The 26,078-nt window shown below is 53.2% G+C and overlaps 3 long non-coding RNA genes across 3 annotated transcripts; all 3 read right to left on the bottom strand.

Moving 5' to 3' along the window:
• Positions 1-724: 724 nt before the first annotated feature.
• LOC149915658 (uncharacterized) lies at positions 725-5,674 on the bottom strand. The gene is made up of 4 exons (XR_016471932.1): positions 4,191-5,674; positions 3,967-4,086; positions 3,273-3,368; positions 725-2,863 (listed from the first exon to the last, which is right to left on the bottom strand). It is a non-coding gene; the product is annotated as an uncharacterized LOC149915658 (long non-coding RNA).
• A 3,858-nt stretch (positions 5,675-9,532) lies between these two features.
• On the bottom strand, positions 9,533-14,482 carry LOC149915657 (uncharacterized). Its single transcript, XR_016471938.1, has 4 exons — positions 12,999-14,482; positions 12,775-12,894; positions 12,081-12,176; positions 9,533-11,671 (listed from the first exon to the last, which is right to left on the bottom strand). It is a non-coding gene; the product is annotated as an uncharacterized LOC149915657 (long non-coding RNA).
• Positions 14,483-18,340: 3,858 nt separating this feature from the next.
• LOC149915656 (uncharacterized) lies at positions 18,341-24,737 on the bottom strand. Its single transcript, XR_016471941.1, has 4 exons — positions 21,807-24,737; positions 21,583-21,702; positions 20,889-20,984; positions 18,341-20,479 (listed from the first exon to the last, which is right to left on the bottom strand). It is a non-coding gene; the product is annotated as an uncharacterized LOC149915656 (long non-coding RNA).
• Positions 24,738-26,078: the final 1,341 nt, after the last annotated feature.

The raw sequence follows: 26,078 nt of genomic DNA, 5'->3' as shown, positions 1-26,078 counted from the left end.
CTCGAGACAACAGCACGGAGTACGGACGCGCGATTCATGAGAAAGCACGACGCATGCGCCAGTGGTTTAAAAAAAAAAAAGAAGAAGAAGAAAAAAAAAAGCGCTACGCACGCACTGGATTCTGTTCCGAACGGGGCAAGCGCCGGACTCTGCCCGCCACGGCGCATGCGCCTGGCTGTGCCCCGCAATGCGCGTGTGCCACGTGCTCTGCGCGCGCGCCAGCCTCGACGCCGCAATACTCACGCTTTCCTCACGGCCGCAAAACGCACGCGCCGTCGTTTGCAGCGCGTTCAGTACGTTCTCGAAGCAGACCGGGGCATAAAACCGCCCGAGGAAACAGACGAGGAGCATTCTGGATCGGAAGAGAGAAAAGTGTCGCGGAGCCGGCGGTCCAAGTATTGACTGCTCACCTGCATCTCAGGGCTTCGAAGAAATGTGTGCGATTGGAAAGCTTGTGGCGCATGCGCACTACTTCGCGGGGGACCGAGCACCACTTCCGCGTGCCTGCGCGCACGCGCCCTGCTGCCTGCGGCGACGTAGCGACGCTGCCGCAATTCTGCCGATTGACCGCGTGGGGGCACCAGAGACAGCTGAAACAACCTCGATGCAGTTCCCCCGATTGGCCTCGAGGGGGCGCGAGAGATCGCGGAAACAACTGCGACGCACTTTTGCCGATCGGCCACGCGGTGGCACCAGAGACCGCGGAAATCACTTCGCCGCTAGGACTGCTGTGGGTCTGCACCAAGCCATCGCCAGCCCGTTCTCTCTTTTGCTGGCAGAGGAAAAACACAGAAGGGAGAGGAGGGAAGGGAAGACGACAAAGACAACGAAGGAAATCTTCGACAAACCCACCAAACCTGCGCTCAGCGCGTAGGGGTACTTGTCAATAAACAAATAACCAGCAAATTGATGTTGTCAAGATTTTTATTACTCTATTTTTTGCAGCCAGCGTCCGAGGTAATGAAAAACCTCGTACGAAGCGGGCAGATGCGTGCAGCCAAGCCATGGCTTGAAACGATTAACCACATTTGGTTTTGACACCACGTCTGTGAGAAACACTCAAAGCCAAAAAATTCAGGTTAGGCCAGGATCTCAGTGATAGCAGCAAAGTTTATTCGTCATTGCAATAACAGGCTCATGTCCCCTATTAGCGAGGGAGGGATTGTGCAACAGTCAGCGAAATTCATTCCGTTCTATACTCCAAACCCAACGCAGGTAACGCGCTCCTGGCATTCATTGGTTGAGCGTCTCAGGCTTACACTCTCCCCGATGCTGTTGCTATGATACATTTCCATATAAGGTCCATTACCAACCCGTTGTTCTTTCGTATGTTTTGTACTTCTCCATGGAGATACGAGGGCCATATTTCCAAGAGTGAGCACATGCGTTCTGTCCTGTGCTGGGCTCTCTTTCTCCAGCCCGCATCTTTGCCTTGTTTTGCACCTGGCTCACTTCTACCCCAGTCAGAACGCCCCCAGTCTTTAACTTTCTACTCTGTTCAACAGCTTTCTTAGTGGAAGGAAAACAGCTATTTCACAAGAGGGTTATAAGTTCAGTGAAGGTCAATACTACGTACCGAAAACACTAAAAGCTTCTACTGCAAAAACACAACCTACCTTTCACAACCAGACCCAGAACCAACCCCCAAGGAGCACCGCCACTCACAGCTCTCCACCCGCACTCCGCACCGCCGATCACCGCCCCCTGAGCTCAGCCAGTAAGCCAGTTCTCAGCCCACCTCATTATCCACTCATCTATCCCACACTTTCTCAGCTTCATTAGCAGGATGTCGTGGGAGACTGTATCAAAAGCATTGCTGAAGTCAAGGCAGACGACATCCACAGCAGCAGCCCCTGAAATGGTCCATCCCACTCGGGCTGAAGCTTTGATTCCTTACACGTGCGTGTTAGGACCCAGCCGCCAGCACGGAATGAGGGCACTAGAAATTCCAGAGGTGGAGCTCGAGACAGCAGTCCATGTTCCTTGAGGGATAACAGAGAAGCAGACAACCCGAGTATATAGTTCTTCAGAAACTTATCCTTGGTTTCAAGAGAGGGCATCTCACCTCTCCCTCCCAAGTACAGCACCCCAAACAGCACTTCGTACAGTGATACTCCCAAGTCTTTTCTGGGAGCGGTTTGTATTTTGAGAAGGGCTAAAGGTAAACGCTTTGTCCGTGGTCATTTGGTCTCTAAAATCCATTTTGACAAGTGCTTTGTCAGCATCTGATTGATTCATTCTACTCTCCCTGAAGAAGGAGGGTGCCGGCGAGTATGGAACTCCCACTTCATTTCTAAAGTTCTCATTAGCTCCTGTAGGACTTGTGAAGTAAAGTGGTTTCCCTTATCTGAGACTATATTCTACATAATCCCATATCTAGGGATCGTGTCCAGATGTAGAGTCCTTAGTGCAGAAAAGACAGGGACCTGTTGGAGCATCCAGAGGACCAAGGGTAAATCCTGCTTGACCAATCCATTGGCTGTCTGTGATGGTGTCACTGCATCAATAGCCAAGTGAAGAACCACTGATATCATCTACCTGGACTTCAGTAAGGCCTTTGACACAATACCCCGCAACACCCTTCTTTCCAAATTGGAAGGATACGGTGAGTGGACTGTTCAATGGACAAAGAACCGGCTGCAGGATCGAGTCCAGGAGCCAATGGCTCCGTGTCTGGATGGCGATCGGTGATGAATGGCATCTCAAAGGGGTCCGTGCTGGGGCTGAGACTCTTCAGTATCTTCATCAGTGGCATCACCAGCGGGATCGAGCGCACCCTCAGAAAATTTGCTGGAAACACCAAGCTGTGGGGAGCAGTGACACGCCAGAGGGACGGGACGCCAGACAGGGGGACCTAGACAGGCTTGAGCAGCGGGCACAGACAAACCTCATCAGCTTCAACAAATCCAGGTGCAGTGTCTTGCACCTGGGACAAGAGAACCCCCCACTACCAATACATGCTGGGGGATGAAAGGGCTGAGCCTAGGCCTGTCCCAAAAGACCTGGTGGATGCCAAGCTGTACACGAGCCAGCAAAGTGCCCTCCCAGCCCAGAAAACCAGCCACATCCTGGTCTGCACCAAAAGATGTGCGGTCAGCAGGTGAAAAGAAGTGATCCAGCCCCTCTGCTCTGTGCTGAAGAGGCCTCACCTGGAGTACTGTGTCCATATGAAGAGCCCTCAGCGCAGAAGAGACATGGACCCGTTGGAGCACATGCAGAGGATGGCCACAAGAAAAAAAAAAAAAAAAGAACCGAAGGATCAAACGCCTCACCTGTGAGGACAGGCTGAGAGAGCTGGGGCTGTTCAGCCCGGAGAAGTGAAGGCTCTGAGGTGACCTGGTAACAGCCTTTCGATACCCAAAGGGGAGCTAAAGGAAAGAAGAAGGGAAAATTTAGGTTAGATATCAGGAAAATATCTTTCACAGCAAGGGACAAGGGGAAACATTTTAAGCTGGGGGAGGGAAGATTTAGGTTGGACGCCAGGGGGAAGTTCTTTACAGAGAGAGCGGTGAGGTGCTGGAACAGCTGCCCAGAGAGGCTGTGGATGCCCCGTCCATCCCTGGAGGTGTTCAAGGCCAGGTTGGATGGGGCCCTGGGCAGCCTGGTCTAGTATGAAATGGGGAGGTTGATGGCCCTGCACGTAGCAGGGGGGTTGGAGATTCACGATCCTCGAGGTCCCTTCCAACCCGGGACATTCTGTGACTCTGCACAGTGGACCAGGTTGCCCAGAGATGTGGTGGATGCCCTGTCCCTTCCAAGGTGACACGCAGGGCAACCTGATCTAGCTGTGAATGTCCCTGTTCATTGTGGGCGAGTTGGACTAGACCATCATAAATGGTCGCTTCCGACTCTAAGGAGTCTCCGGTATGATACCTGAAGCCATGTCCACAAAGAACATCGATGGCCTGGTGAGCAATCAGGGTAGGTGGGGAAGCCTGTGTGCTCAACAGCTCTGGGGAAACTCACCAAGTAGTCCAGTCAGGAAGATTCACATCAGCCATAGAGCCTCTCTGTGCCAGCGCCAGTATTCAGCACACCAGAGGTACTGCTTCATCACACTGGTGGGTCCCATAGCTGCAGAGCTAGCTATTGAATGGCGGTCAGGGGATGGAAGGAAGAGGGGTGGGGAGATTGGCTATCATACAGACTAGGAAACTAACAGCATCCCCTGACAATTGGGATGGAGATACCTGGGGCGATCCAGATGAAGTGGTCCAGTTGAAGACAATCCTTTGTTTCCTATGAATACGAAGCCAGGTCTGCCATAAAAACAGAAAGAACCCTAGGACCCTGGGGTGGACAGCCACAGCGTGCTCTGAGAACTGCCCTGACATCTGTTACTACTGACAAATCTGTAAGGGAGGTCTAGGAGAGAACCAGACAAGACAGGAACAGAATACTCGTGTTCAGTACGCTCAAGTAGTGGAGACTGTATTACACTACGTGCGGATGAAGAAAACGGCCACTGGGGCCGGGGGTTTTCTTAAGCTCAGGTCCCAGCCCGATACATGCACCTCACCCTACTACCAGCCACGAAGCTTATTGGGACGGAAGCTTATTGGGCCCAGGGAGCAAGGCGAGCCCCTTGTGACCCCCATTCCATCTTTAAGTGAGCGTCCTACACCCATCGCAAAACCCACCTGCATACAAGCAATGCACGAACAAGGGATTCGCGGCATTTCATTATCCGCTGCACAGATTTCACAGTGCTTAAACCACTAGCCAGAGGAGCCCCGAGAACCCTTAAACCCCATTGTGCTGCAAAACAGAACGGGATCCAAAGAGACACGGAACATAGTTTAAATACGTGCCCTTAAACAATACTCAGCATGGGCGGAATTAGTACGTGGCACAGGAGACACAGAGGGGACGTGGGCAGAGGACACAGGGAGGACACAGACACAGGCGGGACACGAGGTCACAGAGGGAACATGGAGGGGGATGCAGAGGGTACGCGTCATGAAATGGATTGGGACCACGTGGTAGCAGACAAACCGAGTTTGGAGTCTCAGGTTGGAGATTAGGCAATGAGAATCATGAAAGAGGGAACAGAGACTTCACAAGAAGGTATTGAACTTAAGAAGAGTTACAGAGGAAACCTGGAGAACACAGGATCCCTTTACGGAAAAGCGCATTAGCTCCAGGCATTTCCAGAGTTGCAATGCTCAGTCAGCCAACCAGCATTACCTTGGGACTGACTGAAGCATTCCAGGAATGAGACAAGAGCAAAAGAAAGGAATGTATGTCAGCCCCTCCATTACCAGTTCGGAGAAAGGGAGATAACCCCTTCACTCCCTTAAGCAAAGAACTGAAAAGAAAAATAAGAACAAGCATAGCAGACATAGCTGCTCCAGTCCAGCTTTGGATCCCCTCAGATCAGAGGGCAAAGATCAAAGCCCTACAGCAGGGAACAAAAATCAGTTGCCTCTTTCCAGGAAAGAGCACTCACCCAACAGTCCACAGCAGGCAGTCTCCAGCAAAAGACGCTGCCTTGGGGGCTGCCAGCCCTTAAATGAGGTGAGGGAGGGGTGGAGCCAGGCTCAGCCCCACCTGGTCCCACAGCTGCATTGCTTCCACCTGTGCTTGCAGGGCTGCACCACCCCTCACCAGATGCTCCATCACTGCTTCAGGCTGTGATCTCAAAGTTCCCATAACGTCATGAATAAAAAAAAAAAAAAAAAGTGAATTAGGTCTGCCTGTCTGGCAAGGGGAAGTTTATCACTGAATGAGCAAGGATGGCCCACATATTTTGATTCCAGTCAGATGTCCTCAAAGGCAACTGATAAAATTTCTCATAGGTAGGAGAGCACAGATTTTCATACTGATGCAGCAAGATGCTGAGAAGCCGCATGTGCAGCGAAAAGGCTGCGATTACGGTGTGAGTGGAGCGAGTGCTGTTTGCCAAACTGTCAGGGTCAGCTTATGGCTCCCCAGTGAGAAATGTGCATTACCTACTCACGCAGCGATTAAAGACCATCGTGAAAATATTTTACGATTTGGTGTCCTCAGTGGGTGAAGCTGGCACCTGCCTGTAAGGCACCGTGTAGCCATTGGGCTCCAACATCAATCCCAAACCCCAAAGAAGTAGGGAGGCTGCAGCGTGCGTACTTCGTGCAGCCCCTGCGCTCCTCGAGTCACAGATCGCTGACGTACCGCAGGACCCATTTCTGCTGCGGCACGACGTGGGATTGCTGAAGTCACTGCAGATCTGGAGAACAGACAAAGCATCTCCAGAACACACTCCCCGTACAACTTGCCCACATGCAGGGGGCACAAGCCCCATTTTGGGGGCAATGATCCCCACTTGTGGGGTGCTACCCTCACCCCACTGTCACAGCCATGCCCCGAGGACACCGTCACCCCACTGCGCATGGCCAGCAACGTCTCCCCGGACTCCACTCCCACAGGCATCCCCGTCCCTGTCCTCAAGACGGCAACATCGGCATGGAGCAAAGCGGGGCAGGGGGCGTGGGAGGACTTGAGGGGACATGAGAGGGCACATGGGGACACAGGGACATGGGGGGACACGGAGGGACATGGGGTTGACGCGTGGGGTCAGAACTACAGAGGCAAGAGGAGGTGGCACGTGGAGGTGACACAAGGAGGTGGCAGGCTGTGCCAGGAGTTTGAGCAGCAGTGCGGGGCAGATGAGCAGTGCCAGCCCAACGTGGGGGTGATGGTGACACTCCAGGACGAGGAGCTGCTACTGTTTTTCAAGCAGGTAGGAGTTTGTTATCCATACATAATACTGCACTTGTTGTTTTCTTTTTTAAATCAGTGACAGTACGCGATCTGATCCAATGTCTTTGAAAAGTGTGGTTTCAGGATTGTCAGCTGAAACAGCAGCAGAACACAGGCCGTTGCCTGTGGGGGAAGGGACGGGGAAGGAAGTGAGGAAAGAGAGGAGGAAGCCTGAAAAAGGAATGGGGATGGCACGGGGCGAAGGAAGGGGGCGAGACATAGGGGAATGAAGGGAAAAGGACAGAATAGCGGTGGAGCAGCCTAAAAAGCAGCAACAAGCTCTGGGAGGACTGCAGAGTGCCAGATTCTGTAGCGGGTGTGTATCTGTGTGTGTATGTTGTCATTACCTGCCTGGTTTGGGGTCGGGGCTGTTGTCGCTTCTGAGCTCCTGCAGTGGGAAGAGCTTGAGCAATCGGTGCCCATGCAGAACTGCAGCATGGGGGAGCGCTTGGTAAGGACAGCCCTGCAGCCCTCAGCTGGACGAACTTCTTCCGTGTGTCCAGACTGTGAGCTGTGCAGCCGTGCCTGGCTGCACCGCTCCAGCTCAGAGTCCGCTGCCTGAAGCTGCATCTTTGCTGCCTTCCCTCCTGCCCAGAGCCTCGAAGCTGCTCCCACAGTCCTCTGCCCACCCCCAACATGCCAGAGAAGACATCTGGCAGCGGGCTGGAGGAATCCCAGCACCCTGTTTTCCTTCTGCCCGCAGCTCTCTCCTCCTCTGCCACACAGGGCACCAGCCTGCAAAATGGGAATGGTCGGGAGGAAAGGGAGCACTGGCAGAAGCGACTGCTGCAGCTGGCCGGGGGGGTCTGCGTCCCCCGTGCCCTTGTGGGCTATCTGTCCAGCTGCAGGAGGACCAGAGAAGGGCAGACAAAAAGGTGCAGCTGAGCAAGCAGTGGACCTGCACAACTCTCTGGCCATCCTGCCGATGGCAGCTGTGACACATCGATTCTTTCCATGCAGCTGAATTCATGTTTTCCATCTGTATACTTAAGTGGAGAACTGCAGGTTTTGTTAACCTTTGTGGAAATGATGTAACGGTCCCCAAGAATCTCAGAACTGCAACTTTGTCTCTGCCTGCGTAGACCTGCTAGGGCCTAAAACTACCCGTTTTATGGCATTAAAAAGAATAAAAAGCCAAAAATGAAACCTGGAGTTGAAGAAAGACCTTGGAAAAAAACACATTAAAATGTGAACAAGACAGAGGCTGAGCAAACGTTAATATAGCCCTGTGCTTTCTGCCAAAGTGCTTTATTTCGTTATCGTTAAATTTGCCGGGCAGTTACATTTCGGTATGTGAATATTTAGAAACAGTGCAATGGATGCTGGCAAAAACGAGTCTGTTTTCTTTTTAAACAGATATTCATAAGCACTTAGCACAGCTTTCCGGGGTCTGGAGTAGTTTCCCTTTGTTTTCTTCGTCTTTTCCCCCCGCTTCTAACTTCGCGCTCTTCCCCCGTCATCACAACGCGGAACGGATCGCCACGGCCTGCGCCGCGGGTCCCCGGCAATGCCGCCGGAGTTCTTCCCGCGGTCTCTGCTGCCACCTCGTGGCCAATGCGCGGAACTGCCGCTGCCCGCTGCTCAGGCCGGCAAGCTGTACAACGCATGCGCGTAGAAACGCGGAAGTGGCGTTTTAGCCGCTCTGCGCCGCTAATCCGCCGCTCTCTATGGTGATCAGTCCTCCAGATAATAGCGAACACGCGCGCGTCAACTGAAAGATAGCAATTGTTTCGACAGACCACTGCGGGGACGGGCAAGCAGCCGATTCTCGGAGCGCCGGCTCAGCGATAATTTCCCCTTCTAATCCAGGATGCCCCTCGTCTATTTCCGCCGATTTATGCCCGAGCCCACCCGGGAACGGACCGGGTCGGCTCACGGCTGCCCCTCAGCGCCTCGTGGCACCCAACGTGCTTGCCGCCGCGGCGGAGGAGCAGACGTTTGGGGCTCCAGCCCCAGCCCTGCACCGCAGCGTTCCCGGAAAAGCAAGTCTCGCGAGAGCAACGCACACGGGCCAAGCTAGGCACCGCGCACGCGGCAGTCTCCGCACCGCACTACGCAGGCGCGGTTCTCGAGACAACAGCACGGAGTACGGACGCGCGATTCATGAGAAAGCACGACGCATGCGCCAGTGGTTTAAAAAAAAAAAAGAAGAAGAAGAAAAAAAAAAGCGCTACGCACGCACTGGATTCTGTTCCGAACGGGGCAAGCGCCGGACTCTGCCCGCCACGGCGCATGCGCCTGGCTGTGCCCCGCAATGCGCGTGTGCCACGTGCTCTGCGCGCGCGCCAGCCTCGACGCCGCAATACTCACGCTTTCCTCACGGCCGCAAAACGCACGCGCCGTCGTTTGCAGCGCGTTCAGTACGTTCTCGAAGCAGACCGGGGCATAAAACCGCCCGAGGAAACAGACGAGGAGCATTCTGGATCGGAAGAGAGAAAAGTGTCGCGGAGCCGGCGGTCCAAGTATTGACTGCTCACCTGCATCTCAGGGCTTCGAAGAAATGTGTGCGATTGGAAAGCTTGTGGCGCATGCGCACTACTTCGCGGGGGACCGAGCACCACTTCCGCGTGCCTGCGCGCACGCGCCCTGCTGCCTGCGGCGACGTAGCGACGCTGCCGCAATTCTGCCGATTGACCGCGTGGGGGCACCAGAGACAGCTGAAACAACCTCGATGCAGTTCCCCCGATTGGCCTCGAGGGGGCGCGAGAGATCGCGGAAACAACTGCGACGCACTTTTGCCGATCGGCCACGCGGTGGCACCAGAGACCGCGGAAATCACTTCGCCGCTAGGACTGCTGTGGGTCTGCACCAAGCCATCGCCAGCCCGTTCTCTCTTTTGCTGGCAGAGGAAAAACACAGAAGGGAGAGGAGGGAAGGGAAGACGACAAAGACAACGAAGGAAATCTTCGACAAACCCACCAAACCTGCGCTCAGCGCGTAGGGGTACTTGTCAATAAACAAATAACCAGCAAATTGATGTTGTCAAGATTTTTATTACTCTATTTTTTGCAGCCAGCGTCCGAGGTAATGAAAAACCTCGTACGAAGCGGGCAGATGCGTGCAGCCAAGCCATGGCTTGAAACGATTAACCACATTTGGTTTTGACACCACGTCTGTGAGAAACACTCAAAGCCAAAAAATTCAGGTTAGGCCAGGATCTCAGTGATAGCAGCAAAGTTTATTCGTCATTGCAATAACAGGCTCATGTCCCCTATTAGCGAGGGAGGGATTGTGCAACAGTCAGCGAAATTCATTCCGTTCTATACTCCAAACCCAACGCAGGTAACGCGCTCCTGGCATTCATTGGTTGAGCGTCTCAGGCTTACACTCTCCCCGATGCTGTTGCTATGATACATTTCCATATAAGGTCCATTACCAACCCGTTGTTCTTTCGTATGTTTTGTACTTCTCCATGGAGATACGAGGGCCATATTTCCAAGAGTGAGCACATGCGTTCTGTCCTGTGCTGGGCTCTGTTTCTCCAGCCCGCATCTTTGCCTTGTTTTGCACCTGGCTCACTTCTACCCCAGTCAGAACGCCCCCAGTCTTTAACTTTCTACTCTGTTCAACAGCTTTCTTAGTGGAAGGAAAACAGCTATTTCACAAGAGGGTTATAAGTTCAGTGAAGGTCAATACTACGTACCGAAAACACTAAAAGCTTCTACTGCAAAAACACAACCTACCTTTCACAACCAGACCCAGAACCAACCCCCAAGGAGCACCGCCACTCACAGCTCTCCACCCGCACTCCGCACCGCCGATCACCGCCCCCTGAGCTCAGCCAGTAAGCCAGTTCTCAGCCCACCTCATTATCCACTCATCTATCCCACACTTTCTCAGCTTCATTAGCAGGATGTCGTGGGAGACTGTATCAAAAGCATTGCTGAAGTCAAGGCAGACGACATCCACAGCAGCAGCCCCTGAAATGGTCCATCCCACTCGGGCTGAAGCTTTGATTCCTTACACGTGCGTGTTAGGACCCAGCCGCCAGCACGGAATGAGGGCACTAGAAATTCCAGAGGTGGAGCTCGAGACAGCAGTCCATGTTCCTTGAGGGATAACAGAGAAGCAGACAACCCGAGTATATAGTTCTTCAGAAACTTATCCTTGGTTTCAAGAGAGGGCATCTCACCTCTCCCTCCCAAGTACAGCACCCCAAACAGCACTTCGTACAGTGATACTCCCAAGTCTTTTCTGGGAGCGGTTTGTATTTTGAGAAGGGCTAAAGGTAAACGCTTTGTCCGTGGTCATTTGGTCTCTAAAATCCATTTTGACAAGTGCTTTGTCAGCATCTGATTGATTCATTCTACTCTCCCTGAAGAAGGAGGGTGCCGGCGAGTATGGAACTCCCACTTCATTTCTAAAGTTCTCATTAGCTCCTGTAGGACTTGTGAAGTAAAGTGGTTTCCCTTATCTGAGACTATATTCTACATAATCCCATATCTAGGGATCGTGTCCAGATGTAGAGTCCTTAGTGCAGAAAAGACAGGGACCTGTTGGAGCATCCAGAGGACCAAGGGTAAATCCTGCTTGACCAATCCATTGGCTGTCTGTGATGGTGTCACTGCATCAATAGCCAAGTGAAGAACCACTGATATCATCTACCTGGACTTCAGTAAGGCCTTTGACACAATACCCCGCAACATCCTTCTTTCCAAATTGGAAGGATACGGTGAGTGGACTGTTCAATGGACAAAGAACCGGCTGCAGGATCGAGTCCAGGAGCCAATGGCTCCGTGTCTGGATGGCGATCGGTGATGAATGGCATCTCAAAGGGGTCCGTGCTGGGGCTGAGACTCTTCAGTATCTTCATCAGTGGCATCACCAGCGGGATCGAGCGCACCCTCAGAAAATTTGCTGGAAACACCAAGCTGTGGGGAGCAGTGACACGCCAGAGGGACGGGACGCCAGACAGGGGGACCTAGACAGGCTTGAGCAGCGGGCACAGACAAACCTCATCAGCTTCAACAAATCCAGGTGCAGTGTCTTGCACCTGGGACAAGAGAACCCCCCACTACCAATACATGCTGGGGGATGAAAGGGCTGAGCCTAGGCCTGTCCCAAAAGACCTGGTGGATGCCAAGCTGTACACGAGCCAGCAAAGTGCCCTCCCAGCCCAGAAAACCAGCCACATCCTGGTCTGCACCAAAAGATGTGCGGTCAGCAGGTGAAAAGAAGTGATCCAGCCCCTCTGCTCTGTGCTGAAGAGGCCTCACCTGGAGTACTGTGTCCATATGAAGAGCCCTCAGCGCAGAAGAGACATGGACCCGTTGGAGCACATGCAGAGGATGGCCACAAGAAAAAAAAAAAAAAAAGAACCGAAGGATCAAACGCCTCACCTGTGAGGACAGGCTGAGAGAGCTGGGGCTGTTCAGCCCGGAGAAGTGAAGGCTCTGAGGTGACCTGGTAACAGCCTTTCGATACCCAAAGGGGAGCTAAAGGAAAGAAGAAGGGAAAATTTAGGTTAGATATCAGGAAAATATCTTTCACAGCAAGGGACAAGGGGAAACATTTTAAGCTGGGGGAGGGAAGATTTAGGTTGGACGCCAGGGGGAAGTTCTTTACAGAGAGAGCGGTGAGGTGCTGGAACAGCTGCCCAGAGAGGCTGTGGATGCCCCGTCCATCCCTGGAGGTGTTCAAGGCCAGGTTGGATGGGGCCCTGGGCAGCCTGGTCTAGTATGAAATGGGGAGGTTGATGGCCCTGCACGTAGCAGGGGGGTTGGAGATTCACGATCCTCGAGGTCCCTTCCAACCCGGGACATTCTGTGACTCTGCACAGTGGACCAGGTTGCCCAGAGATGTGGTGGATGCCCTGTCCCTTCCAAGGTGACACGCAGGGCAACCTGATCTAGCTGTGAATGTCCCTGTTCATTGTGGGCGAGTTGGACTAGACCATCATAAATGGTCGCTTCCGACTCTAAGGAGTCTCCGGTATGATACCTGAAGCCATGTCCACAAAGAACATCGATGGCCTGGTGAGCAATCAGGGTAGGTGGGGAAGCCTGTGTGCTCAACAGCTCTGGGGAAACTCACCAAGTAGTCCAGTCAGGAAGATTCACATCAGCCATAGAGCCTCTCTGTGCCAGCGCCAGTATTCAGCACACCAGAGGTACTGCTTCATCACACTGGTGGGTCCCATAGCTGCAGAGCTAGCTATTGAATGGCGGTCAGGGGATGGAAGGAAGAGGGGTGGGGAGATTGGCTATCATACAGACTAGGAAACTAACAGCATCCCCTGACAATTGGGATGGAGATACCTGGGGCGATCCAGATGAAGTGGTCCAGTTGAAGACAATCCTTTGTTTCCTATGAATACGAAGCCAGGTCTGCCATAAAAACAGAAAGAACCCTAGGACCCTGGGGTGGACAGCCACAGCGTGCTCTGAGAACTGCCCTGACATCTGTTACTACTGACAAATTTGTAAGGGAGGTCTAGGAGAGAACCAGACAAGACAGGAACAGAATACTCGTGTTCAGTACGCTCAAGTAGTGGAGACTGTATTACACTACGTGCGGATGAAGAAAACGGCCACTGGGGCCGGGGGTTTTCTTAAGCTCAGGTCCCAGCCCGATACATGCACCTCACCCTACTACCAGCCACGAAGCTTATTGGGACGGAAGCTTATTGGGCCCAGGGAGCAAGGCGAGCCCCTTGTGACCCCCATTCCATCTTTAAGTGAGCGTCCTACACCCATCGCAAAACCCACCTGCATACAAGCAATGCACGAACAAGGGATTCGCGGCATTTCATTATCCGCTGCACAGATTTCACAGTGCTTAAACCACTAGCCAGAGGAGCCCCGAGAACCCTTAAACCCCATTGTGCTGCAAAACAGAACGGGATCCAAAGAGACACGGAACATAGTTTAAATACGTGCCCTTAAACAATACTCAGCATGGGCGGAATTAGTACGTGGCACAGGAGACACAGAGGGGACGTGGGCAGAGGACACAGGGAGGACACAGACACAGGCGGGACACGAGGTCACAGAGGGAACATGGAGGGGGATGCAGAGGGTACGCGTCATGAAATGGATTGGGACCACGTGGTAGCAGACAAACCGAGTTTGGAGTCTCAGGTTGGAGATTAGGCAATGAGAATCATGAAAGAGGGAACAGAGACTTCACAAGAAGGTATTGAACTTAAGAAGAGTTACAGAGGAAACCTGGAGAACACAGGATCCCTTTACGGAAAAGCGCATTAGCTCCAGGCATTTCCAGAGTTGCAATGCTCAGTCAGCCAACCAGCATTACCTTGGGACTGACTGAAGCATTCCAGGAATGAGACAAGAGCAAAAGAAAGGAATGTATGTCAGCCCCTCCATTACCAGTTCGGAGAAAGGGAGATAACCCCTTCACTCCCTTAAGCAAAGAACTGAAAAGAAAAATAAGAACAAGCATAGCAGACATAGCTGCTCCAGTCCAGCTTTGGATCCCCTCAGATCAGAGGGCAAAGATCAAAGCCCTACAGCAGGGAACAAAAATCAGTTGCCTCTTTCCAGGAAAGAGCACTCACCCAACAGTCCACAGCAGGCAGTCTCCAGCAAAAGACGCTGCCTTGGGGGCTGCCAGCCCTTAAATGAGGTGAGGGAGGGGTGGAGCCAGGCTCAGCCCCACCTGGTCCCACAGCTGCATTGCTTCCACCTGTGCTTGCAGGGCTGCACCACCCCTCACCAGATGCTCCATCACTGCTTCAGGCTGTGATCTCAAAGTTCCCATAACGTCATGAATAAAAAAAAAAAAAAAAAGTGAATTAGGTCTGCCTGTCTGGCAAGGGGAAGTTTATCACTGAATGAGCAAGGATGGCCCACATATTTTGATTCCAGTCAGATGTCCTCAAAGGCAACTGATAAAATTTCTCATAGGTAGGAGAGCACAGATTTTCATACTGATGCAGCAAGATGCTGAGAAGCCGCATGTGCAGCGAAAAGGCTGCGATTACGGTGTGAGTGGAGCGAGTGCTGTTTGCCAAACTGTCAGGGTCAGCTTATGGCTCCCCAGTGAGAAATGTGCATTACCTACTCACGCAGCGATTAAAGACCATCGTGAAAATATTTTACGATTTGGTGTCCTCAGTGGGTGAAGCTGGCACCTGCCTGTAAGGCACCGTGTAGCCATTGGGCTCCAACATCAATCCCAAACCCCAAAGAAGTAGGGAGGCTGCAGCGTGCGTACTTCGTGCAGCCCCTGCGCTCCTCGAGTCACAGATCGCTGACGTACCGCAGGACCCATTTCTGCTGCGGCACGACGTGGGATTGCTGAAGTCACTGCAGATCTGGAGAACAGACAAAGCATCTCCAGAACACACTCCCCGTACAACTTGCCCACATGCAGGGGGCACAAGCCCCATTTTGGGGGCAATGATCCCCACTTGTGGGGTGCTACCCTCACCCCACTGTCACAGCCATGCCCCGAGGACACCGTCACCCCACTGCGCATGGCCAGCAACGTCTCCCCGGACTCCACTCCCACAGGCATCCCCGTCCCTGTCCTCAAGACGGCAACATCGGCATGGAGCAAAGCGGGGCAGGGGGCGTGGGAGGACTTGAGGGGACATGAGAGGGCACATGGGGACACAGGGACATGGGGGGACACGGAGGGACATGGGGTTGACGCGTGGGGTCAGAACTACAGAGGCAAGAGGAGGTGGCACGTGGAGGTGACACAAGGAGGTGGCAGGCTGTGCCAGGAGTTTGAGCAGCAGTGCGGGGCAGATGAGCAGTGCCAGCCCAACGTGGGGGTGATGGTGACACTCCAGGACGAGGAGCTGCTACTGTTTTTCAAGCAGGTAGGAGTTTGTTATCCATACATAATACTGCACTTGTTGTTTTCTTTTTTAAATCAGTGACAGTACGCGATCTGATCCAATGTCTTTGAAAAGTGTGGTTTCAGGATTGTCAGCTGAAACAGCAGCAGAACACAGGCCGTTGCCTGTGGGGGAAGGGACGGGGAAGGAAGTGAGGAAAGAGAGGAGGAAGCCTGAAAAAGGAATGGGGATGGCACGGGGCGAAGGAAGGGGGCGAGACATAGGGGAATGAAGGGAAAAGGACAGAATAGCGGTGGAGCAGCCTAAAAAGCAGCAACAAGCTCTGGGAGGACTGCAGAGTGCCAGATTCTGTAGCGGGTGTGTATCTGTGTGTGTATGTTGTCATTACCTGCCTGGTTTGGGGTCGGGGCTGTTGTCGCTTCTGAGCTCCTGCAGTGGGAAGAGCTTGAGCAATCGGTGCCCATGCAGAACTGCAGCATGGGGGAGCGCTTGGTAAGGACAGCCCTGCAGCCCTCAGCTGGACGAACTTCTTCCGTGTGTCCAGACTGTGAGCTGTGCAGCCGTGCCTGGCTGCACCGCTCCAGCTCAGAGTCCGCTGCCTGAAGCTGCATCTTTGCTGCCTTCCCTCCTGCCCAGAGCCTCGAAGCTGCTCCCACAGTCCTCTGCCCACCCCCAACATGCCAGAGAAGACATCTGGCAGCGGGCTGGAGGAATCCCAGCACCCTGTTTTCCTTCTGCCCGCAGCTCTCTCCTCCTCTGCCACACAGGGCACCAGCCTGCAAAATGGGAATGGTCGGGAGGAAAGGGAGCACTGGCAGAAGCGACTGCTGCAGCTGGCCGGGGGGGTCTGCGTCCCCCGTGCCCTTGTGGGCTATCTGTCCAGCTGCAGGAGGACCAGAGAAGGGCAGACAAAAAGGTGCAGCTGAGCAAGCAGTGGACCTGCACAACTCTCTGGCCATCCTGCCGATGGCAGCTGTGACACATCGATTCTTTCCATGCAGCTGAATTCATGTTTTCCATCTGTATACTTAAGTGGAGAACTGCAGGTTTTGTTAATCTTTGTGGAAATGATGTAACGGTCCCCAAGAATCTCAGAACTGCAACTTTGTCTCTGCCTGCGTAGACCTGCTAGGGCCTAAAACTACCCGTTTTATGGCATTAAAAAGAATAAAAAGCCAAAAATGAAACCTGGAGTTGAAGAAAGACCTTGGAAAAAAACACATTAAAATGTGAACAAGACAGAGGCTGAGCAAACGTTAATATAGCCCTGTGCTTTCTGCCAAAGTGCTTTATTTCGTTATCGTTAAATTTGCCGGGCAGTTACATTTCGGTATGTGAATATTTAGAAACAGTGCAATGGATGCTGGCAAAAACGAGTCTGTTTTCTTTTTAAACAGATATTCATAAGCACTTAGCACAGCTTTCCGGGGTCTGGAGTAGTTTCCCTTTGTTTTCTTCGTCTTTTCCCCCCGCTTCTAACTTCGCGCTCTTCCCCCGTCATCACAACGCGGAACGGATCGCCACGGCCTACGCCGCGGGTCCCCGGCAATGCCGCCGGAGTTCTTCCCGCGGTCTCTGCTGCCACCTCGTGGCCAATGCGCGGAACTGCCGCTGCCCGCTGCTCAGGCCGGCAAGCTGTACAACGCATGCGCGTAGAAACGCGGAAGTGGCGTTTTAGCCGCTCTGCGCCGCTAATCCGCCGCTCTCTATGGTGATCAGTCCTCCAGATAATAGCGAACACGCGCGCGTCAACTGAAAGATAGCAATTGTTTCGACAGACCACTGCGGGGACGGGCAAGCAGCCGATTCTCGGAGCGCCGGCTCAGCGATAATTTCCCCTTCTAATCCAGGATGCCCCTCGTCTATTTCCGCCGATTTATGCCCGAGCCCACCCGGGAACGGACCGGGTCGGCTCACGGCTGCCCCTCAGCGCCTCGTGGCACCCAACGTGCTTGCCGCCGCGGTGGAGGAGCAGACGTTTGGGGCTCCAGCCCCAGCCCTGCACCGCAGCGTTCCCGGAAAAGCAAGTCTCGCGAGAGCAACGCACACGGGCCAAGCTAGGCACCGCGCACGCGGCAGTCTCCGCACCGCACTACGCAGGCGCGGTTCTCGAGACAACAGCACGGAGTACGGACGCGCGATTCATGAGAAAGCACGACGCATGCGCCAGTGGTTTAAAAAAAAAAAAGAAGAAGAAGAAAAAAAAAAGCGCTACGCACGCACTGGATTCTGTTCCGAACGGGGCAAGCGCCGGACTCTGCCCGCCACGGCGCATGCGCCTGGCTGTGCCCCGCAATGCGCGTGTGCCACGTGCTCTGCGCGCGCGCCAGCCTCGACGCCGCAATACTCACGCTTTCCTCACGGCCGCAAAACGCACGCGCCGTCGTTTGCAGCGCGTTCAGTACGTTCTCGAAGCAGACCGGGGCATAAAACCGCCCGAGGAAACAGACGAGGAGCATTCTGGATCGGAAGAGAGAAAAGTGTCGCGGAGCCGGCGGTCCAAGTATTGACTGCTCACCTGCATCTCAGGGCTTCGAAGAAATGTGTGCGATTGGAAAGCTTGTGGCGCATGCGCACTACTTCGCGGGGGACCGAGCACCACTTCCGCGTGCCTGCGCGCACGCGCCCTGCTGCCTGCGGCGACGTAGCGACGCTGCCGCAATTCTGCCGATTGACCGCGTGGGGGCACCAGAGACAGCTGAAACAACCTCGATGCAGTTCCCCCGATTGGCCTCGAGGGGGCGCGAGAGATCGCGGAAACAACTGCGACGCACTTTTGCCGATCGGCCACGCGGTGGCACCAGAGACCGCGGAAATCACTTCGCCGCTAGGACTGCTGTGGGTCTGCACCAAGCCATCGCCAGCCCGTTCTCTCTTTTGCTGGCAGAGGAAAAACACAGAAGGGAGAGGAGGGAAGGGAAGACGACAAAGACAACGAAGGAAATCTTCGACAAACCCACCAAACCTGCGCTCAGCGCGTAGGGGTACTTGTCAATAAACAAATAACCAGCAAATTGATGTTGTCAAGATTTTTATTACTCTATTTTTTGCAGCCAGCGTCCGAGGTAATGAAAAACCTCGTACGAAGCGGGCAGATGCGTGCAGCCAAGCCATGGCTTGAAACGATTAACCACATTTGGTTTTGACACCACGTCTGTGAGAAACACTCAAAGCCAAAAAATTCAGGTTAGGCCAGGATCTCAGTGATAGCAGCAAAGTTTATTCGTCATTGCAATAACAGGCTCATGTCCCCTATTAGCGAGGGAGGGATTGTGCAACAGTCAGCGAAATTCATTCCGTTCTATACTCCAAACCCAACGCAGGTAACGCGCTCCTGGCATTCATTGGTTGAGCGTCTCAGGCTTACACTCTCCCCGATGCTGTTGCTATGATACATTTCCATATAAGGTCCATTACCAACCCGTTGTTCTTTCGTATGTTTTGTACTTCTCCATGGAGATACGAGGGCCATATTTCCAAGAGTGAGCACATGCGTTCTGTCCTGTGCTGGGCTCTCTTTCTCCAGCCCGCATCTTTGCCTTGTTTTGCACCTGGCTCACTTCTACCCCAGTCAGAACGCCCCCAGTCTTTAACTTTCTACTCTGTTCAACAGCTTTCTTAGTGGAAGGAAAACAGCTATTTCACAAGAGGGTTATAAGTTCAGTGAAGGTCAATACTACGTACCGAAAACACTAAAAGCTTCTACTGCAAAAACACAACCTACCTTTCACAACCAGACCCAGAACCAACCCCCAAGGAGCACCGCCACTCACAGCTCTCCACCCGCACTCCGCACCGCCGATCACCGCCCCCTGAGCTCAGCCAGTAAGCCAGTTCTCAGCCCACCTCATTATCCACTCATCTATCCCACACTTTCTCAGCTTCATTAGCAGGATGTCGTGGGAGACTGTATCAAAAGCATTGCTGAAGTCAAGGCAGATGACATCCACAGCAGCAGCCCCTGAAATGGTCCATCCCACTCGGGCTGAAGCTTTGATTCCTTACACGTGCGTGTTAGGACCCAGCCGCCAGCACGGAATGAGGGCACTAGAAATTCCAGAGGTGGAGCTCGAGACAGCAGTCCATGTTCCTTGAGGGATAACAGAGAAGCAGACAACCCGAGTATATAGTTCTTCAGAAACTTATCCTTGGTTTCAAGAGAGGGCATCTCACCTCTCCCTCCCAAGTACAGCACCCCAAACAGCACTTCGTACAGTGATACTCCCAAGTCTTTTCTGGGAGCGGTTTGTATTTTGAGAAGGGCTAAAGGTAAACGCTTTGTCCGTGGTCATTTGGTCTCTAAAATCCATTTTGACAAGTGCTTTGTCAGCATCTGATTGATTCATTCTACTCTCCCTGAAGAAGGAGGGTGCCGGCGAGTATGGAACTCCCACTTCATTTCTAAAGTTCTCATTAGCTCCTGTAGGACTTGTGAAGTAAAGTGGTTTCCCTTATCTGAGACTATATTCTACATAATCCCATATCTAGGGATCGTGTCCAGATGTAGAGTCCTTAGTGCAGAAAAGACAGGGACCTGTTGGAGCATCCAGAGGACCAAGGGTAAATCCTGCTTGACCAATCCATTGGCTGTCTGTGATGGTGTCACTGCATCAATAGCCAAGTGAAGAACCACTGATATCATCTACCTGGACTTCAGTAAGGCCTTTGACACAATACCCCGCAACACCCTTCTTTCCAAATTGGAAGGATACGGTGAGTGGACTGTTCAATGGACAAAGAACCGGCTGCAGGATCGAGTCCAGGAGCCAATGGCTCCGTGTCTGGATGGCGATCGGTGATGAATGGCATCTCAAAGGGGTCCGTGCTGGGGCTGAGACTCTTCAGTATCTTCATCAGTGGCATCACCAGCGGGATCGAGCGCACCCTCAGAAAATTTGCTGGAAACACCAAGCTGTGGGGAGCAGTGACACGCCAGAGGGACGGGACGCCAGACAGGGGGACCTAGACAGGCTTGAGCAGCGGGCACAGACAAACCTCATCAGCTTCAACAAATCCAGGTGCAGTGTCTTGCACCTGGGACAAGAGAACCCCCCACTACCAATACATGCTGGGGGATGAAAGGGCTGAGCCTAGGCCTGTCCCAAAAGACCTGGTGGATGCCAAGCTGTACACGAGCCAGCAAAGTGCCCTCCCAGCCCAGAAAACCAGCCACATCCTGGTCTGCACCAAAAGATGTGCGGTCAGCAGGTGAAAAGAAGTGATCCAGCCCCTCTGCTCTGTGCTGAAGAGGCCTCATCTGGAGTACTGTGTCCATATGAAGAGCCCTCAGCGCAGAAGAGACATGGACCCGTTGGAGCACATGCAGAGGATGGCCACAAGAAAAAAAAAAAAAAAAGAACCGAAGGATCAAACGCCTCACCTGTGAGGACAGGCTGAGAGAGCTGGGGCTGTTCAGCCCGGAGAAGTGAAGGCTCCGAGGTGACCTGGTAACAGCCTTTCGATACCCAAAGGGGAGCTAAAGGAAAGAAGAAGGGAAAATTTAGGTTAGATATCAGGAAAATATCTTTCACAGCAAGGGACAAGGGGAAACATTTTAAGCTGGGGGAGGGAAGATTTAGGTTGGACGCCAGGGGGAAGTTCTTTACAGAGAGAGCGGTGAGGTGCTGGAACAGCTGCCCAGAGAGGCTGTGGATGCCCCGTCCATCCCTGGAGGTGTTCAAGGCCAGGTTGGATGGGGCCCTGGGCAGCCTGGTCTAGTATGAAATGGGGAGGTTGATGGCCCTGCACGTAGCAGGGGGGTTGGAGATTCACGATCCTCGAGGTCCCTTCCAACCCGGGACATTCTGTGACTCTGCACAGTGGACCAGGTTGCCCAGAGATGTGGTGGATGCCCCGTCCCTTCCAAGGTGACACGCAGGGCAACCTGATCTAGCTGTGAATGTCCCTGTTCATTGTGGGCGAGTTGGACTAGACCATCATAAATGGTCGCTTCCGACTCTAAGGAGTCTCCGGTATGATACCTGAAGCCATGTCCACAAAGAACATCGATGGCCTGGTGAGCAATCAGGGTAGGTGGGGAAGCCTGTGTGCTCAACAGCTCTGGGGAAACTCACCAAGTAGTCCAGTCAGGAAGATTCACATCAGCCATAGAGCCTCTCTGTGCCAGCGCCAGTATTCAGCACACCAGAGGTACTGCTTCATCACACTGGTGGGTCCCATAGCTGCAGAGCTAGCTATTGAATGGCGGTCAGGGGATGGAAGGAAGAGGGGTGGGGAGATTGGCTATCATACAGACTAGGAAACTAACAGCATCCCCTGACAATTGGGATGGAGATACCTGGGGCGATCCAGATGAAGTGGTCCAGTTGAAGACAATCCTTTGTTTCCTATGAATACGAAGCCAGGTCTGCCATAAAAACAGAAAGAACCCTAGGACCCTGGGGTGGACAGCCACAGCGTGCTCTGAGAACTGCCCTGACATCTGTTACTACTGACAAATCTGTAAGGGAGGTCTAGGAGAGAACCAGACAAGACAGGAACAGAATACTCGTGTTCAGTACGCTCAAGTAGTGGAGACTGTATTACACTACGTGCGGATGAAGAAAACGGCCACTGGGGCCGGGGGTTTTCTTAAGCTCAGGTCCCAGCCCGATACATGCACCTCACCCTACTACCAGCCACGAAGCTTATTGGGACGGAAGCTTATTGGGCCCAGGGAGCAAGGCGAGCCCCTTGTGACCCCCATTCCATCTTTAAGTGAGCGTCCTACACCCATCGCAAAACCCACCTGCATACAAGCAATGCACGAACAAGGGATTCGCGGCATTTCATTATCCGCTGCACAGATTTCACAGTGCTTAAACCACTAGCCAGAGGAGCCCCGAGAACCCTTAAACCCCATTGTGCTGTAAAACAGAACGGGATCCAAAGAGACACGGAACATAGTTTAAATACGTGCCCTTAAACAATACTCAGCATGGGCGGAATTAGTACGTGGCACAGGAGACACAGAGGGGACGTGGGCAGAGGACACAGGGAGGACACAGACACAGGCGGGACACGAGGTCACAGAGGGAACATGGAGGGGGATGCAGAGGGTACGCGTCATGAAATGGATTGGGACCACGTGGTAGCAGACAAACCGAGTTTGGAGTCTCAGGTTGGAGATTAGGCAATGAGAATCATGAAAGAGGGAACAGAGACTTCACAAGAAGGTATTGAACTTAAGAAGAGTTACAGAGGAAACCTGGAGAACACAGGATCCCTTTACGGAAAAGCGCATTAGCTCCAGGCATTTCCAGAGTTGCAATGCTCAGTCAGCCAACCAGCATTACCTTGGGACTGACTGAAGCATTCCAGGAATGAGACAAGAGCAAAAGAAAGGAATGTATGTCAGCCCCTCCATTACCAGTTCGGAGAAAGGGAGATAACCCCTTCACTCCCTTAAGCAAAGAACTGAAAAGAAAAATAAGAACAAGCATAGCAGACATAGCTGCTCCAGTCCAGCTTTGGATCCCCTCAGATCAGAGGGCAAAGATCAAAGCCCTACAGCAGGGAACAAAAATCAGTTGCCTCTTTCCAGGAAAGAGCACTCACCCAACAGTCCACAGCAGGCAGTCTCCAGCAAAAGACGCTGCCTTGGGGGCTGCCAGCCCTTAAATGAGGTGAGGGAGGGGTGGAGCCAGGCTCAGCCCCACCTGGTCCCACAGCTGCATTGCTTCCACCTGTGCTTGCAGGGCTGCACCACCCCTCACCAGATGCTCCATCACTGCTTCAGGCTGTGATCTCAAAGTTCCCATAACGTCATGAATAAAAAAAAAAAAAAAAAAGTGAATTAGGTCTGCCTGTCTGGCAAGGGGAAGTTTATCACTGAATGAGCAAGGATGGCCCACATATTTTGATTCCAGTCAGATGTCCTCAAAGGCAACTGATAAAATTTCTCATAGGTAGGAGAGCACAGATTTTCATACTGATGCAGCAAGATGCTGAGAAGCCGCATGTGCAGCGAAAAGGCTGCGATTACGGTGTGAGTGGAGCGAGTGCTGTTTGCCAAACTGTCAGGGTCAGCTTATGGCTCCCCAGTGAGAAATGTGCATTACCTACTCACGCAGCGATTAAAGACCATCGTGAAAATATTTTACGATTTGGTGTCCTCAGTGGGTGAAGCTGGCACCTGCCTGTAAGGCACCGTGTAGCCATTGGGCTCCAACATCAATCCCAAACCCCAAAGAAGTAGGGAGGCTGCAGCGTGCGTACTTCGTGCAGCCCCTGCGCTCCTCGAGTCACAGATCGCTGACGTACCGCAGGACCCATTTCTGCTGCGGCACGACGTGGGATTGCTGAAGTCACTGCAGATCTGGAGAACAGACAAAGCATCTCCAGAACACACTCCCCGTACAACTTGCCCACATGCAGGGGGCACAAGCCCCATTTTGGGGGCAATGATCCCCACTTGTGGGGTGCTACCCTCACCCCACTGTCACAGCCATGCCCCGAGGACACCGTCACCCCACTGCGCATGGCCAGCAACGTCTCCCCGGACTCCACTCCCACAGGCATCCCCGTCCCTGTCCTCAAGACGGCAACATCGGCATGGAGCAAAGCGGGGCAGGGGGCGTGGGAGGACTTGAGGGGACATGAGAGGGCACATGGGGACACAGGGACATGGGGGGACACGGAGGGACATGGGGTTGACGCGTGGGGTCAGAACTACAGAGGCAAGAGGAGGTGGCACGTGGAGGTGACACAAGGAGGTGGCAGGCTGTGCCAGGAGTTTGAGCAGCAGTGCGGGGCAGATGAGCAGTGCCAGCCCAACGTGGGGGTGATGGTGACACTCCAGGATGAGGAGCTGCTACTGTTTTTCAAGCAGGTAGGAGTTTGTTATCCATACATAATACTGCACTTGTTGTTTTCTTTTTTAAATCAGTGACAGTACGCGATCTGATCCAATGTCTTTGAAAAGTGTGGTTTCAGGATTGTCAGCTGAAACAGCAGCAGAACACAGGCCGTTGCCTGTGGGGGAAGGGACGGGGAAGGAAGTGAGGAAAGAGAGGAGGAAGCCTGAAAAAGGAATGGGGATGGCACGGGGCGAAGGAAGGGGGCGAGACATAGGGGAATGAAGGGAAAAGGACAGAATAGCGGTGGAGCAGCCTAAAAAGCAGCAACAAGCTCTGGGAGGACTGCAGAGTGCCAGATTCTGTAGCGGGTGTGTATCTGTGTGTGTATGTTGTCATTACCTGCCTGGTTTGGGGTCGGGGCTGTTGTCGCTTCTGAGCTCCTGCAGTGGGAAGAGCTTGAGCAATCGGTGCCCATGCAGAACTGCAGCATGGGGGAGCGCTTGGTAAGGACAGCCCTGCAGCCCTCAGCTGGACGAACTTCTTCCGTGTGTCCAGACTGTGAGCTGTGCAGCCGTGCCTGGCTGCACCGCTCCAGCTCAGAGTCCGCTGCCTGAAGCTGCATCTTTGCTGCCTTCCCTCCTGCCCAGAGCCTCGAAGCTGCTCCCACAGTCCTCTGCCCACCCCCAACATGCCAGAGAAGACATCTGGCAGCGGGCTGGAGGAATCCCAGCACCCTGTTTTCCTTCTGCCCGCAGCTCTCTCCTCCTCTGCCACACAGGGCACCAGCCTGCAAAATGGGAATGGTCGGGAGGAAAGGGAGCACTGGCAGAAGCGACTGCTGCAGCTGGCCGGGGGGGTCTGCGTCCCCCGTGCCCTTGTGGGCTATCTGTCCAGCTGCAGGAGGACCAGAGAAGGGCAGACAAAAAGGTGCAGCTGAGCAAGCAGTGGACCTGCACAACTCTCTGGCCATCCTGCCGATGGCAGCTGTGACACATCGATTCTTTCCATGCAGCTGAATTCATGTTTTCCATCTGTATACTTAAGTGGAGAACTGCAGGTTTTGTTAATCTTTGTGGAAATGATGTAACGGTCCCCAAGAATCTCAGAACTGCAACTTTGTCTCTGCCTGCGTAGACCTGCTAGGGCCTAAAACTACCCGTTTTATGGCATTAAAAAGAATAAAAAGCCAAAAATGAAACCTGGAGTTGAAGAAAGACCTTGGAAAAAAACACATTAAAATGTGAACAAGACAGAGGCTGAGCAAACGTTAATATAGCCCTGTGCTTTCTGCCAAAGTGCTTTATTTCGTTATCGTTAAATTTGCCGGGCAGTTACATTTCGGTATGTGAATATTTAGAAACAGTGCAATGGATGCTGGCAAAAACGAGTCTGTTTTCTTTTTAAACAGATATTCATAAGCACTTAGCACAGCTTTCCGGGGTCTGGAGTAGTTTCCCTTTGTTTTCTTCGTCTTTTCCCCCCGCTTCTAACTTCGCGCTCTTCCCCCGTCATCACAACGCGGAACGGATCGCCACGGCCTGCGCCGCGGGTCCCCGGCAATGCCGCCGGAGTTCTTCCCGCGGTCTCTGCTGCCACCTCGTGGCCAATGCGCGGAACTGCCGCTGCCCGCTGCTCAGGCCGGCAAGCTGTACAACGCATGCGCGTAGAAACGCGGAAGTGGCGTTTTAGCCGCTCTGCGCCGCTAATCCGCCGCTCTCTATGGTGATCAGTCCTCCAGATAATAGCGAACACGCGCGCGTCAACTGAAAGAT

The sequence above is a fragment of the Phasianus colchicus genome, chromosome 17 (genome assembly GCF_987193195.1).
Source record: "Phasianus colchicus chromosome 17, bPhaCol1.hap1.1, whole genome shotgun sequence".
Classification (NCBI taxonomy): domain Eukaryota; kingdom Metazoa; phylum Chordata; class Aves; order Galliformes; family Phasianidae; genus Phasianus; species Phasianus colchicus.
Note: the sequence above shows the minus strand (reverse complement) of the source record. Positions and strands in the feature narration are given on the sequence as shown.